General features: G+C 34.8%; 2 pseudogenes; both read right to left on the bottom strand.

Annotated features, from left to right (window-relative positions):
• Nucleotides 1–914: 914 nt before the first annotated feature.
• On the bottom strand, nt 915–1955 carry LOC149266721 (putative sucrose-phosphate synthase 2; annotated as a pseudogene).
• Nucleotides 1956–1974: 19 nt separating this feature from the next.
• On the bottom strand, nt 1975–10656 carry LOC149266720 (putative sucrose-phosphate synthase 3; annotated as a pseudogene).
• Between the last annotated feature and the right edge of the window lie 5956 nt (nt 10657–16612).

Genomic DNA, 16612 nt, shown 5'->3' with positions numbered 1-16612 from the left:
GTTTCTTCATATCTTTTCATTTCACCAAAATCAGTCAAAAATACTTGATATAATGAAGGAGAGTATTCTTGCAATTTTAGTTTCCATCATAACATCTTTACACACACACACACACAAATAAAAACCTACTAGAAAACCTCATCAAAAATATGAATTTTAACCAAACCTAATCACTTCCAAACTTGAACTTGAACCTAAGCCACACGACTTAGGTTTATAGTAGATACTATGGTTGGTGCATTCGTTGATTCTTAAGGAGGAATGACTAGAGAAACGAGTAGAGAAATGAGAAGAGTATTCTTGTTGTTGTTGTAGTGAGATTATTGGGAAAATAATCACAAAGGAAAAAATACAATAGGATGCATAACTATTCCTCAAACCATTGTAAATATGCAATTATTTCTTGGCTATTGAATTCTTATTTATCTTTACTTACGGTAACTGAGACTATATTTTTACTTTCCGAAGGAAAAACATCTTCACTTCCATAACTGGTAGGACTCAACATATTTTCACTTCCATCAATGACGATCCCTTTCAATATCAATGTTTTATGAATTATTCCAATCAACTCTTAATAGTCTATATCTTCTTTTTCCCCTAGAAAGACATACATAATGGTTATATCCAAGCCCAATTGAATATAAAAATACCTAGAGGCATCAAATCTATTTTTTAGTAATATGGATCTTTCACAACAAGAATTTATTGCATGGGCACCATTTGAACCAGAACTACTACATGCACTGGCCAAAGGACTAAAATCATCAAATTAAATTTAGAGGAAAAAGAGTTGCCTTGAATTTTATCACCTTAAAGATTGATATATAGAAGCATGAAGATGTAACTCACGCAATTGGGAACAATTTTGAGTGTAAACCACATGGCATGTTCAAACCTCTCGTTCTTAGTTGTCACCTCAGCTCATCCGCTTTAGGAACCTGACAAAACAATACCCAAGTAAAATGCTAGAAAGCTAACGAGACTAGCTAAGATTCAATGATAGTCCTATATCCTATTTTTATCCTACTAATAGTTGTCAAGGCTCCCTAATATCTAGCATAAATAAAGTTGGCTCATGTACTCCATTCTAATTGTTTACAATGGGAAATTATTGTCATCAAATTGGAACTTGTAAATAAGTGCCTAAATAAACAACCAATGCTTTTCTAGGTTTTAGGACGCTAAATCTCACCCATAGAACATATACTAGACATTGAAAATGACATCTAGAATTGAAAATTACAGTGGATATGTTCTTAACTTGATAGGCTAAGCAATGGAAGTTAGATGCTTTAGCAGTTTCCACCAGGAACTGATAATTCTTTGGACCTCTCAACTTTTTCATGATTTTTCTCAGCCCTTTTGCACCATAGTGTTAATAAATATGATAATCATAGTCTAGATCTAGATATATGGGTGAATCTAGATTGTCACTAGCTGTATACAAAAGTCGGCTCCCACTGCTGAAATTAGAGCATCAAATACAGACACTTTGATTTGAATAAACTAAAGCATATAAATTGTTTATGAAATTGTTAATGCAATAGATAAAATGAATCCAGGAGATGAAAAGATGTCAGAAGAACAAACTGCATTCATAATATCTTGAATGATAATTGCTTATCTACTAACAAGGGGTTCTCAGAAAGCATCATAGCAATCCACTACAATCAAAATAGATATTTTCTTCTCCTAAGAAGTAGTTTCCCTAAAGAATCGAAGCTATTAATTTGATCTATACTTTTTTTCCTCTGAATTCACGTCATGTGTCTCCTACAATTTAGATTGACTTTCCTTAGTGTTCTCTATGATCATCCTAATGTGTTCAGAAATTCCTTCCATGTTTCCTTCATTTTGAAGAATTTTATCAAGATTAAAGGGTATATTAAGTGAACTACAGTGATAAGGCCTATCTACATATAATGAGAGCTGAAGAGATGTATTAGGGGCATACTGCAATGAATCACTGTCTTATTCAAAATCTATATTTTCATTTTGGTCATTTTCACTCTACCATTGTGGGTGTCCCATTCTACATTGATCTTTGACCAATATATTTTGCAATGTTGTGGCCAAGAATAGAGATGAATGTTCTATGTACCATTTTTCATAAATTCAACCCATAGGTTCTTATCAGCTACCAGTCTATGCAAAGCAGGTTCAATTTCCTTGTCATTATGGGGATCTACCAATAGGGCATTATTCAACGTTTTCACAAGAAGAAACCAATTTGAGTGATAAATCACATGTAAGGTCCAATCAAACTTTTATATTAGATACTATAATTTTCAATATACCTTTTGAATGTCTACAAGTCCTCCATTATTTTTGGAAACCATAGGTAATCGATGTGCAGTTGTCTGCATTAAAATAAATTGGAAGCATGACATGTATTACTCCTTTTACACAACCAAAAATTGTTTAGATGAAATTGCTAGTATGAAATTATGGAAGGCTTCTTATGAAGTTATTTGTGAAATTTGGAGAACATAACCTTGAAAACACTACCAAAACCAAGACATTTTATTGCTTCCTTATGACAAAATAATTCCTTGAAAAATGGAATGCACTTCACTGTTTTGTAACTAAATGCTTCTCCCTAAAATGATCCATCACTAAACATAGATAAAAAAATTTACTTTATGAAAATATTGTTCTTTTATCGATACATACATATACATAAATACATACACACATAGATAAAAAAAAAAATGAAATTTTCAACACTACTCAGAAGCAAATATACTAGTCATTGAAGTAACCTTTCATATATTATGCCTATAAAAGAAGAAAAAAAAATGATATTCTTTTAAATGTAGAAGACACATATGCTTCAAGTTTTGATATTATGGCCATTATGTTTAGTTTTGGAGCATTTTAAAGAGAAGAATTCAATTATGTCCTTATATGAAATAAATTAATATATATTGAATGCTTATATTCAAAATACTGCAGAACTAAACATAATGGTCATAATATCAAATCTTGATACATATCTTCTAGATTTAAAAGAATCTCATTTCGTTTTTATTTTGAAGGCATGATATATGAAAGGTTTCTTCTATGACTCACATATTTACTTCTAAACAACATTGTAGCCTTGAAAATATTTCATCTTGAAGATCATAATAAAAAACAAAGTTGGTTAAGCTACCTTAATGAGATTAAAAACAAAGGGTTCCACCAGGGCTGGATTGATGAAAACACCTTGCGCACACAAACATCATCATTTCAAAATTACACCGACAAATTTTTCTTCTTCTTTTTGTTTCACCTTGTTGGGTCCCTATAATACTAGTGATTACCCCATTACTATTGTAGTTATACCCCTTATTAATATTGTTGTGCCCCTATTGCCCCCATATTGTTATTATTGTGCCCCATAGAATCCCTCTATTGTTATTTTTGTGGATTTATATTATTATTGTTAGGTCGTCTGGATTATATTGTGACTCCTTAGACTCCAATATATAGAAAGGAGGTTTTGTCCTTTGAATCATCCAAGAATTGTTCATTTATGTAATGTAAAGGAGGTTGACCCCTCGAAGAGGCTGAATTCCAAGGTGTTGATCTATCTTTTCTATCTTTTCTTGAGTTGGTTTCATAACATTTGGTATCAGAGCTTTGGATTCTAGGGTTTCGCTGCTCCAAACAGGTCATCGTGGAATTTTCGCTATAACGTTTTTTCTGCGACGTTTCAGAAGTTGCAAAAAAAACCCATTTGAGAAGAAATCGCGCTGAACCTCGGGTCCGAATTTCAGAGCTTTTCACACTATATTTGCAGAGATATGATCTGAGGAATTTTGTCTTTTTGCAGATTCCTGAATTACATTCCAAACAGGTGACCTGGGGAAAATCGTCATAAATTTCCTTCTAAGCATCGGATTGAAATTTCGTAAGAAGGTCACTGCGGGAGATTGTGTATAACTCTTGCTTGGAGAATCCAATTTGGATCAGAGTAGTGGCATTGGAAAGAGGACACAGAAGGCTACTACAGGTCACAATTTCAGAACTGGATGATTCGAAATTACAGAGATACATCAAATTCAATATCAGGCTTCTACAAAGTGAAAAAAGGTGTGTAGTTTTTTTTAATTTTTGCGTAAGCTTGGTTTGAAGGAATTCAAAGGGCATAGTAAAGCATTATTATCAGTAATTCATGCCCCGAGGAAAGAAAATGTAAACACCTAGTAAGCAACCTGAAAGCTCTAGCATGACTTATGAAGAAGAGGAAGAAATGCAACATGATATATCAAAATTACGAGACCAAGTGCAACAAGTGTCACTTGCACAAAAAGGAACAGAATCTAAGATGGATGGTTTAAAGAAAGATGTAGAAGCTAAGATGGATGGTTTGAAGAAAGGAGTAGAAGCTAAGATGGACGATTTGAAGATAGATTTGAAGATAGACATGGAAGAATTGAAGAAGTTGCTACAAGAAAGGGTCACTAATGGTGAAAGGGTAGTAAAGGAAACTCATGATGAGAACAAAAGAAATGTTAATCATGATTCCATAGAATCTAATGTTGGATCGAAGACCCACCATATTCCAAAAATCGATATGAGGAAGTTTGATGGCAAGGATCCCGCAACATGGATATTACAGATGGAGCAATTATTTGATCTCAATAATGTGCAAAACACACAAAAGGTACGTATGGAAACTTTATATTTGGAACCAAATCAGTTTGTATGGTATCAATGGCTTTGCTCTCGTAAACAATTTATCACTTGGGCAATTTTTACGGAAGAATTGATAGCACATTATGAGGATACAAAAAGAACACTTTTTTTAGCCAATTGATAAGTCTCAAACAAAAGGGTTCAATAATGGAGCACATTGAGGAGTTCCAAAAATTGAACATAAGGGTAAAAGATATTCCAGAGGAGCATAGGATTGATGTGTTCATAGGGTCTTTAAAGGATAATATCCAACATGATGTTCGCCTTTGGGAACCTGATTCATTAGAGAAGGCATTCAGGTTAGCAAGAAAAATGGAAAGCAAAATTATGGCAACCAGGAAGCATACCACTCACAACTATAAAGACGGAAGTGTTGTTGCCCCTAGTCTTCCACAACCTATAAGGTTGACACCACAACAATTGGAAGAAAAAAGAGCAAAAGGGCTTTGTTACAGTTGTGATAGAAAATACACTAAAGGTCATAAGTGTGCTGAGAAGAAATTATTCTACATAGATTGTGAAGAGGAAGAAGAAAAGGAGCAAGAAAGGTCAAAAGAAGAGGATATACTCCAGGAACAAAGCCTAGATGAAGAAAAAATAAATCCGACCATATCTTGTAATGCATTGGCGGGAATTACCACTCCTCAAACCATCAAGATAGAAGGACAAATCAAGAAGAAAAAGGTAATAGTGTTGATTGATTCAGGAAGCACCCACAATTTTATTCATTGTAAGGTAGCAAAAGAATTGAATTGCTTCCTATATCCAGCACCAGAGTGTCAAGTGATGATTGCAAATGGAGGAACAATAAATTGCTCTGGAAAGTGCCATAATATCAAGCTATCCATGGGAGAATATGTATTGACTAGCCCAATGCTTTCCATTCCAATGGGAGGTGCTGATGTTGTACTAGGAGTCCAATGGCTACAATCCTTGGGTACAATAGCTTTTAATTTTCAAGAACTTTTCATCAAATTTTCTACGGAAGGAAAGGAAGTTGAATTAAGGGGTATTGCAGGGAAACCAGGAAAGATAATCAGCTCTAATGGTATGACAAAGCTTCTAAAAAAGGAGCAAAGAGGTGTAATTGCACAATTATGTTCGCTAGATGTTTCCACATCGGAATCATCTATTTCTCCAGATCTCCAAAAGGTCCTGGACAATCATTCCAAGGTATTTGAGACTCCCAAAGGTCTCCCACCTATGCGTGATCATGATCATGCTATTCATCTGATTCCAGGAAGTGTTCCTCCAAACATCAGGCCGTACAGATATCCCTATGTCCAAAAGAGTGAAATTGAACGTATGGTTGCAGAAATGCTAGAGGCTGGTATAATTCAACCGAGTCAAAGTTCTTTCTCTGCTCCAGTAGTATTGGTGCACAAGAAGGATGGATCATGGCGCATGTGTCCGGATTATAGGGAGCTCAACAAGCTCACTATTAAAGATAAGTTCCCCATTCCTGTCATTGATGAATTACTGGATGAATTGCATGGATCAATTTACTTCACCAAGTTGGATCTTCGTTCAGGATATCATCAAATCAGAATGAAGACTGAAGACATTCTGAAAAGACATTTAGAACTCATGAGGGTCATTATGAATTTTTGGTCATGCCTTTTGGCCTTACCAATGCACCTTCAACATTTCAAGGTTTGATGAATTCAATTTTCAAACCATTCCTTAGAAAATTTGTGTTAGTATTTTTTGATGATATACTAATCTACAGCAAGTCTTGGAAGGATCATGTTGAACATGTTGACAGGGTGCTACAACTATTGGAGGAGAAACAATTATATGCAAAAAGATCCAAATGTTTCTTTGGAGTCCAGGAGGTGGAATATCTGGGTCATATTGTATCTCATGAAGGAGTTAAGGTAGACCCTAGCAAAATTAAAGCCATTAAGGAATGGAAAATCCCCACATCCATAAAGCATCTGCGAGGATTTCTTGGGTTGACAGGGTATTATCGCAAGTTTGTTAAGAATTATAGAGAATAGCAGCACCTCTAACAACATTATTGAAGAAAGATGCATTTTCATGGACTCCGAAGCAACAAAGGCCTTTGAACATCTTAAAGAGGCAATGTGCCAAGCACCAGTCTTAGCTACACCGGACTTCACAAAAACCTTTATTGTGGAATGTGATGCTTCAGGAAATGGAATTGGTGCTATTCTAATGCAAGATGAAAGACCCATTGCTTTTGAAAGTCGTCCAATCAAGGAAAGTTTTTAAGCAAAGCTATTTATGAGAAGGAAATGTTGGCAATACTCCATGCACTTAAGAAATGGCGACCCTACCTAATGGGAAGACACTTCAAGGTAAAAAAGGATCATGATAGCCTTAAATACTTTTTAGAACAAAGATTATCCTCTGAAGAGCAACAAAAGTGGGTCACAAAGATGTTGGGTTATGACTTTGAAATCATCTACAAAAAAGGGAAGCAAAATGTGGTGGCAGATGCACTCTCAAGAAAGGATGAGGATGTGGAAGCATTGTTGTGCGCCATTTCTATTATCCAACCAGATTGGATAAATGAAGCAAGGGAGGAATGGAAGAATGACGAAGAAGTGTGGGCACTTATTCGAAAGTTACAACAAGATTCCAGTACGTTTGATACATTTAGCTGGCAAAATGATTCGTTATGGTACAAAGATCGCTTATACCTCTGTAAGAATTCCCAGCTAAAACAAAAGATTCTTATGGAATTGCACACTTCTCCCTTAGGAGGGCACTCAGGATTTTTAAAAACTTACCACAGGGTTAAGAAGGAATTTTTTTGGGATGGCCTTAAATCAGATATTCAAAAGTTTGTGGCGGAATGTTTGGTTTGCCAACAAAATAAAGTTGAAACAATTAAGACACCGGTCTATTACAACCTTTATCCATTCCAAGCCAACGTTGGGAGGAGGTTTCAATGGATTTTATCACAGGTTTACCCAAGTCTGAGGGAAAGAGTGTCATCATGGTGGTAGTTGACAGACTTACCAAGTATGCACACTTTTGTGCATTATCACATCCATTTAAAGCCAGTACAGTTTCTACTGCATTTATGGAAACAATTCAAAAGCTACATGGAAACCCAAAGATTATTGTAAGTGACAGAGATCCCATTTTCACTGGAAATTTTTGGACAGAATTATTTTCTTGTCTTGGTACTCAGTTAGCTCATAGCTCATCTTATCATCCTCAATCTGATGGGAAAACTGAGATAGTAAACAAATGTTTGGAAGGATATCTTCGTTGCTTTGTATCTGATAAACAGACACAATGGGTCAAATGGTTGCCTCTGGCTGAATGGTGGTATAACACTTCCTTCCATACAACAACAAAAATGACCCCATTTATGGCACTTTATGGGTATCAACCACCATCCATCACATCATATTTAAGAGAAAATTCTAAGGTTCAGGCAGTGGAACATCACATTGAACATCAAAACAAGTCCTCCAACTCTTAAAGGATAACCTCGTGTTGGCACAGAATAGAATGAAACAACAGGCAGATCAACATCGCAGTGAAAGAAGTTTTGATGTAGGTGATTGGGTATTCCTATGGCTACAACCATATAAGCAAATGTCCCTCAAGCAAGCTAAGAAGGATAATAAATTATCACCAAAGTATTATGGTCCGTACAAGGTGTTGCAAAAGATTGGTACTATGGCATACAAATTGGAGCTTCCTGCAGCTTCTCGATTGCACCCAGTTTTCCATGTTTCATGTTTAAAGAAGGTTATAGGCGACAAGCTCCCAGTTCAAACAATATTGCCAGAACTTGACGAGGAAGGAAAAATTATATTGGAACCGGAAGCAGTCACAGAAACAAGAATTCGACAGCTACGAAATCGATCAATTTCAGAGTATCTTATCAAGTGGAAGAACTTATCCGCTGAAGATTCCACATGGGAGGATGAAATTTTATGCAGAAGTATCCAGAACTACTCAAGCGTTGAGGACAACACTTTTTTGAAGGAGAGGGGCATGTTGGGTCCCTATAATACTAGTGATTACCCCATTACTATTGTAGTTATACCCCTTATTAATATTGTTGTGCCCCTATTACCCCCATATTGTTATTATTGTGCCCCATAGAATCCCTCTATTGTTATTTTTGTGGCTTTATATTATTATTGTTAGGTCGGCTGGATTATATTGTGACTCCTTAGACTCCTATATATAGAAAGGAGGTTTTGTCATTTGAATCATCCAAGAATTGTTCATTTATGTAATGTAAAGGAGGTTGCCCCCTTGAAGAGGCTGAATTCTAAGGCGTTGATCTATCTTTTCTTGAGCTGTTTTCATAACACACCTACATCAGCTAGACTTCAAATTTTATGACAATTACAAGTGAAATAATTGATAGTTTATTTTGTAGTTTGGTAGGAAGTTTTATAAAACCTCATTCTTTGTCACAATCCTATATATATCAGCAACTTCTGATTGTTTATGATGTTCAAGATATGCCACTTCTTCATATATGTGATATTTGTTAATAGGATTTAGGACACTAGCCACACATTGGCACTTGTTGCAGGCATTTTATCAATATCATCTTAATTTCCCATGATCAATATCTACAATTTTCAAATGGATAACTAAAATACTATTTATCAACTTATCAAACAAGGGCGAAACATACCTCTAAAGAAAACGCTAAATTTAGGAACCAAGAAAAGACATACCAAGTTTGTCAGCTTCCTCAATTTGATACGTTCACCAAAATCCTTGACTAATGTGACCATGTTCTTCTTGGGAACAAGTTGAAAAAGAGTCAAAATAATGGGCTTCGAAGGATTGTTCAAAAACCATGGGATCTAAAAATACAAACGATTACTATGCCCCTCATATGTGGAATAAGGGCTATAGTTTTTCATGTATGTGAAATCTTAAATGGTTAAAAGGAATTAAATTTTTCCCTACTACTTACCTCACCACATAAACAAGAGAGTAAATTGAACAGAGTCATTATCTGAATCATTATCTCATTTCGTCTTGCACTACAACATTGTTGAAGTCCATTCATGGAGGAATAACCTACAACAAAGTATATATATGTAAAAAAACTCCACCACTTAAATGTCATGTGCTTCTTTGACTTAAGAAGTCATGGAGTAATTATCAAGGAAGAATAGGATATCCGCATTCGAGAATGAAACATAGTACCTACAAAGTTAAATAAGCATATGGGTAAAGCCCCAGGTAATAAATTGACAAAAATAAAAATTTAATTTCAACAGGAGTGTGATTTATTGCACTCACCTTCATTGGAGGCATGTAAAAACCATAACAATGGACACCATGCTTTTCTCAATGTCTGATCTTTGTATTCAATTCCAAATCAAAACCATCATACAAGCCCCATTGTTCTTAAATTTCTTTCCATGTACTTGTGACCACAACGTCAGTGAAATCAAGACACAATTTTTCAAATTCAATCCTACACATGATATTGTAGGTTGCATTAGCATCTTCCTTGGAATGAAATACATGTTTCAATATTTTTTCTAGTTTATCTCAGCCTAGAGAATGACCTATCTAATTCATTGGAACATTCAAAGCACTTGAAAGAAGGCAAGAATCATCCCCTACATTTGCATAGTGGCCATGGATTACATGAGGCCACACAGGTGTGCCTTCTCTAATCAGATCTCCCAATGCTTTGGAAATATTATGAATATGATCCAGTGCTCCATCTACAAACTTTGGTCCAATGTATGGACATAATAATTCTTGGTGGATATCCCTTTCTTTTCATCCACAAGGGTTTCGAACTATGTATGCCCCTCCACTCTCTAGAATGTCTTCATCCTTATCAGAAGTCAACATCTTAGGTGGCTCTCCATAGCTAGAATCCACTTCAGAAGAATAGGTCTAATGTGTTAGCAGGCCCGCTCTATACACTTTTGGTATTTTTGCAAGTGCTTTTTAAAACTCTACAATATATTTCACATGCATGAAAAATGAACACATGTTTCACTGGGTGGTAATCCAATTATACTCCTAGTGAAGTAAGGTAATCACGCTTTGATCCCCTACTTTGATATATTATTTTGTGAGAAAATTCACCACAACTATTTACTATTGTAGAAACAGATGAAGATAAATATGAAAAATAAAAAGCTTTTGTAATAAATTTACCTATCTACCAATATTGGAATTACAACCAAGTTCCATATTATCCCCTCAGACTAGAGCATGTAAACTGGCATATTAATCACAAACAAGAGAATCAAAAAAATAAATTTTCCTATGAGTATTTTCAGATATAACACTTCTATTCTCAGTATGGAATATTAAACAAAGAAAAAGTAGAGAAAAATGACTACAAAAGAACTATAACAAAAAATAACAAACTTAAAAAAAGTTTCTCTTCTCATCGTAAGTGTTGTTTTGCTACAATTACAACATATAATGATTTAATTTAATGTTCCCATTAACTCACATGAATTTTTTACCTCAACCTTTGTTGTTAGGAGACAATTTCAGTTCACACCACATCTCCTCCAAAAATTGTGCAGCCAAGCCCCGAGCTTTGGGCATTCTCTTAAGGGAATTATCAAGGTTTGTGTCACTGGCTTGATAATGATAGAGAGAGAGAGAGAGAGAGAGAGAGAGAGAGAGAGAGAGAGAGAGAGAGAGAGAGAGAGAGACTCTTCTCCCTCTTCCATCATTACTGAAGCCAATTCCTCACACTCCTACGATTTTCCTTCCTCTGCTTTACCTAGATCCTACTACTCAATGTTTCCTTGTCTTCTCTTTCTTTTCTTTTTCACTAACTTTTTAGCATATATGCATGTTTATACTATCATAATATATTGAAATTTGGTAGGAGACAATTTCAGTTCACACCACATCTCCTCCAAAAATTGTGCAGCCAAGCCCCGAGCTTTGGGCATTCTTTGAAGGGAATTATCAAGTTTGCATCACTCCCCTGATAATGTGAGAGAGAGAGAGAGAGAGAGAGAGAGAGAGAGAGAGAGAGAGAGAGAGAGAGAGAGACTCTTCTCTCTCTTCCAGCATTACTGAAGCCAATTCCTCACACTCCTATGATTTTCCTTCCTCTGCTTTACCAAGATCCTACTACTCTCCTTTTTCTTGTCTTCTCTTTCTTTGTCTTTCACTAACTTTTTAGCATTTATGCATGTTCATATTATCATAATATATTGACATTTGGTTTCCCTCTCTATTCCCATTTAAATATTTTTTGGTCATTTTTTGAACATTCATAGTATTACCTTATCTTATTTCACACAACCTTTCAAACTAATAATTATTTTTCTACTATAGTCGTCATATTGTATATGAAATTTTCACCCGTCATAACAATGTGTTTTCCAAACCAACTGGCTAGGGAATATTTCCATACTTCTTCATAGAAGTTATGGTTTTAAACATGGGATCAGAACTAGGTGTTTAGGTTGGCTGGCAATGGCTAACAGGCCAGAAAAAGACATGCCTTGAGGAGAGGAGGATGTTCAAGGGAGCAAGCTGCATGTTTTATAGGAAAGGTAAGTTTACTAGTACACTGACACGGTATCAGGGTGTCGAGTATCCTATATTGTATGAAACACTAAACTATAAACAATTGTCAGTGTGGATCCATTAAAGAACCTAATGGATAAATCCTAAAAGAATTAGAAGACCCAGATGTGTCGAATCAAATGAATTTAGTTCTAGATTTTTTAAAAAGGGAATATTAAACTCGCACAAACCCATCTAATGATAGGTCTAGTTCCAATTAGTACCAGACCAAAATTTTATATAGCTTGAGTTTGCATATGTACAGGTTCAATATTTGATATTTTCATCATATGGGTACATGAAACATGCACCAATGGTTGGCAACCTCAAGATGCATATCATAACTAGGTTGGAAACTTCAAGGAGCATAAACCTAGCTTTAGAAGGGCATGTGTCTGTGTCCCTATTCAATATTCCTGTTGCATAGTTTAGATTGAATGCATGCACAGAAAGTTTAAAAGGATCAACCTCACATTTACCTTGCTTGTAGCATGCAAATGGATTCTAGGTGTAGTCAACATAAAATATTTGAAAATAGATAATTAAAAACAAATACACAAAGAAGAACAAGGTATTCCCAAACAAACAAAAGAAATTGGTTCTAGGTCAACTCTTGTCAACAGGGAATATTAAGCTACCACAAACCTAGGTCAAGTTCTGAACACATATGATCCAGATATAATAAAGCTTGAGTTTGCATATATCTGAGTTCCAACATTTCATATGTTAACTACTTACATACTAAATAAAAACACCAAGCATTTGAAACCGCAAGGTGCACATCAAACCCAAGTTTAGAGACACATGTCCCATTGTCCCTATTTAGTGTGCCTAGTAGCAACACTACACACAGAAAGTTAATGGATCGGCCCCACCTCCAATAGGATTCAACAATGTAGCTAGGTCCTAGGTCTAGTCAATAGGAAACATTAAAGAATAGATAATTAACACAAAGAAAAACTAGATATACCCAATCAAAAGAATGAGTTCTACATCTTTTCAATGGGGAGTATTATTACTAAACACATATAGCATGATTCTTGAGTTTGTATATGTCTGGCCTCCAATATTTGATACGTTGACCATTTGGTTAAACTTGAGAAATGCACTAGAGATTTCCAACCTCAAGATGCATATTAGACCTAGGTATGGATAGGCCTCTACTAGTGTAGCTATTTTATATTTAATGCACCATCTAAATTCAATACATCATTAAACAAAAGTTTGAAATTTGAGTTGATCAACCCCACATCCACCTAAATTCTAGAATGCGATTGAGTTCTAATGAACAAAGAGGAACTATATATTTGCAATAAAAAAATGGTGAGTTCAAGGTCTTTTAAAATATGAATCTTAAACTGTTACAAACTCAGGTCTAGTTCCAATCAGTACTAAACCAAGGAATTATAAATCTTGAGTTTTGCATATGTTTGAGTTGTAATATTAATATCTTGATCATTTGGGTTCTCAAGAAATGCATTAGCCATTGGAAATTCTAAGGTGAATAAGAGATAGGCATGTTCCAACATCCATATTCAATGTGCCCAATGCACCATCACACAAAGTTTGAATGAATTAACCCCATCTCCACCTAGCTTCAACAATGCAGTTGGATTTTAGGTTTGGTGAAGTGAAAATATTATAAAATAGATAATCAATAAGAAATACAAAGTAGAACTAGATATACCCAATGAAAAAAAAAAAGATTTCTAGGTCTTGTCAAGGGGGAATATTAAACTAGCACACACTTGGGTCAACTACTACTAAACCTAGCTATTATGAAGCTTGATATTACATATGTCTTAGTTCCAATATCTGATATGATGATTGTTTAGGTAAACTCAAGAAATGCACCAAAGGTTGAAAAGTTCAACATTCATATCATGACTAGGGTTAGACAGACCTATGCGAGTATCCCTACTCAATGTGCCCAATGTACAGTCTATATTCAATGTACTATCAGCCCCACCATCACCATGGTTATAGAATGTGGTTGGATTCCAGGTGTAGACAACAAGAAATATTAAAAATACATAATTAATAGAAAATAAATGGATAATTAAAAATTCCACAGGGTCTCGGATAGATGGTGATCATGTGCGTTGTTAAGGTACTCTTAGATGCTAAGTCATCGATTCAATTCCCTACCTTATTTGGATGTTACTATTTGAGATGACCACGATGTAGCCTCACCACTACCAAATATATATATATATATATATATATATATATATATATATATATATATATATATATATATTTATATATATATATATATATATATATATATATATATATATATATATATATATATATATATATATATATATATATATATATATATATATATATATATATATATATAATATTAACAAAAAGAATTAACACGTCTAAGAACTAGATATACCTTATCAAAACAATTGAGTTTTAGGTCATGTCAACTAGAATCATAAACTAGCACAAACCCATCTAATTTGAACTATTCCATTCATTACTAAACCCAACTATTATAAATATTCAGTTTGTATATGAATGAGTTCGAATATTTGATATGTTGACCATTTGGTTAAGGTTAAGAAATGCACCAGAAGTTAACAAGCTCGAGGTAGCTACCAGAACGACATTTAGAATATGCAATTATTTAGATGATTTCAGCCTTTTGGCTAGTGTATGTAGTAGTTCTACCTCAAAGAGTTCCCATGCAATAAATTCTTCTTGAGCAGGATTTGTATTACTAAAATTTATATTTGGTGCTATAGGAATTTGTATGTTCGATGGAGCTTGGATATAGCGAATATGTATGTCTTTCTAGGGGGAAAAGAGATACATACTATGAAGTGTTGATTGGAGGAATCCATAAAACATTGATACTGAAAGGGAACAACATTGATGGAAGTGAAAAGATGTTGAGGAATCCTACCAGTTATGGAAGTGAAGATTTTTCTCCTTCAGAAAGTACAAATATATTATTTGTTACCATAACTGATGAGAACTAAGAATTAACAACCAACAAATAATTGGATCTCTACATTGGTTTGAGGGATAACTCTACATCTTATTGTATGTAGTTACTTATCATTTTCATAAGTGATGATAAAGAAGAATTCAACACCAACAAATAATTGAATTGAATGTAGAGTTATCCTATTGTATGTAGTTTCTTCTCATTGTCATCTCATTTTGACATTTGTACATATGTACATGAATAGAACTGTTGGGTCCCTATAATACTAGTGATTACCCCATTACTATTGTAGTTATACCCCTTATTAATATTTTTGTGCCCCTATTGCCCCCATATTGTTATTACTGTGCCCCATAGAATCCCTCTATTGTTATTTTTGTGGCTTTATATTATTATTGTTTGGTCGGCTGGATTATATTGTGACTCCTTAGACTCCTATATATAGAAAGGAGGTTTTGTCATTTGAATCATCCAAGAATTGTTCATTTATGTAATGTAAAGGAGGTTGCCCCCTCGAAGAGGCTGAATTCTAAGGCGTTGATCTATCTTTTCTATTTTTTCTTGAGCTGGTTTCATAACATTTGGTATCAGAGCTTTGGATTCTAGGGTTTCGCTACTCCAAACAGGTCATCGTGTAATTTTCGCTATAACTTTTTTTCTGCGACGTTTTAGAAGTTGAAAAAAAAACTCATTTGAGAAGAAATCACGCTGAACCTCAGGTCCGAATTTCAGAGCTTTTTGCGCTATATTTGCGGAGATATGATCTGAGGAAGTTGGTCTTTTTGCAGACTCCTGAATTACATTCCAAACAGGTGACCTAGGGAAAATTGTCATAGATTTCTCTCTAGGGATCGGATTGAAATTTCGTAAAACGTACAAAAAGAGGACGGACTATAGTTTCTTGTATGCATTTTTCAGATCCAAAGGTCGAAACAGTGACTCATGGAACGTCGTACAAGTTCGCTCTACTGAACTAGTCTATAATCAAGTCACTGTGGGAGATTTCACATAACTCTTCCTTGGAGAATCCAATTTGGGTCAGACTTGTGGCATTGGAAAGAGGACACAAAGGGCTACTGCAGGTCACAAATTCAGAACTAGATGATTGGAAAGTACAGAGATACATCAGAGGCAATATCGAGCTCCTACAAAGTGAAAAAAGGTGTGTAGATTTTCTTAAATTTTTGCTTAAGCTTGGTTTGAAAATTTATTTTGAAGGAATTCAAAGGGCATAATAGAGCATTATTATCGGTAACTGATGCCCCGAGGAAAGAAAATGCAAACACCTAGTAAGGAACCTGAAAGCTCTAGCATGACTCATGAAGAAGAAGAAGAAATGCTATATGATATATCAAAATTACAAGAACAAGTGCAACAAGTGTCACTTGCACAAAAAGAAATAGAATCTAAGATGGATGGTTTAAGGAAAGATGTAGAAGC

The sequence above is a fragment of the Pinus tabuliformis genome, chromosome 6, assembly GCF_031772625.1.
Source record: "Pinus tabuliformis cultivar Carrire ecotype Pingquan chromosome 6, CPIR1, whole genome shotgun sequence".
Lineage (NCBI taxonomy): Eukaryota > Viridiplantae > Streptophyta > Pinopsida > Pinales > Pinaceae > Pinus > Pinus tabuliformis.
The sequence above is the reverse complement of the archived record's forward strand: the minus strand, read 5'-3'. Positions and strand labels throughout refer to the sequence as shown.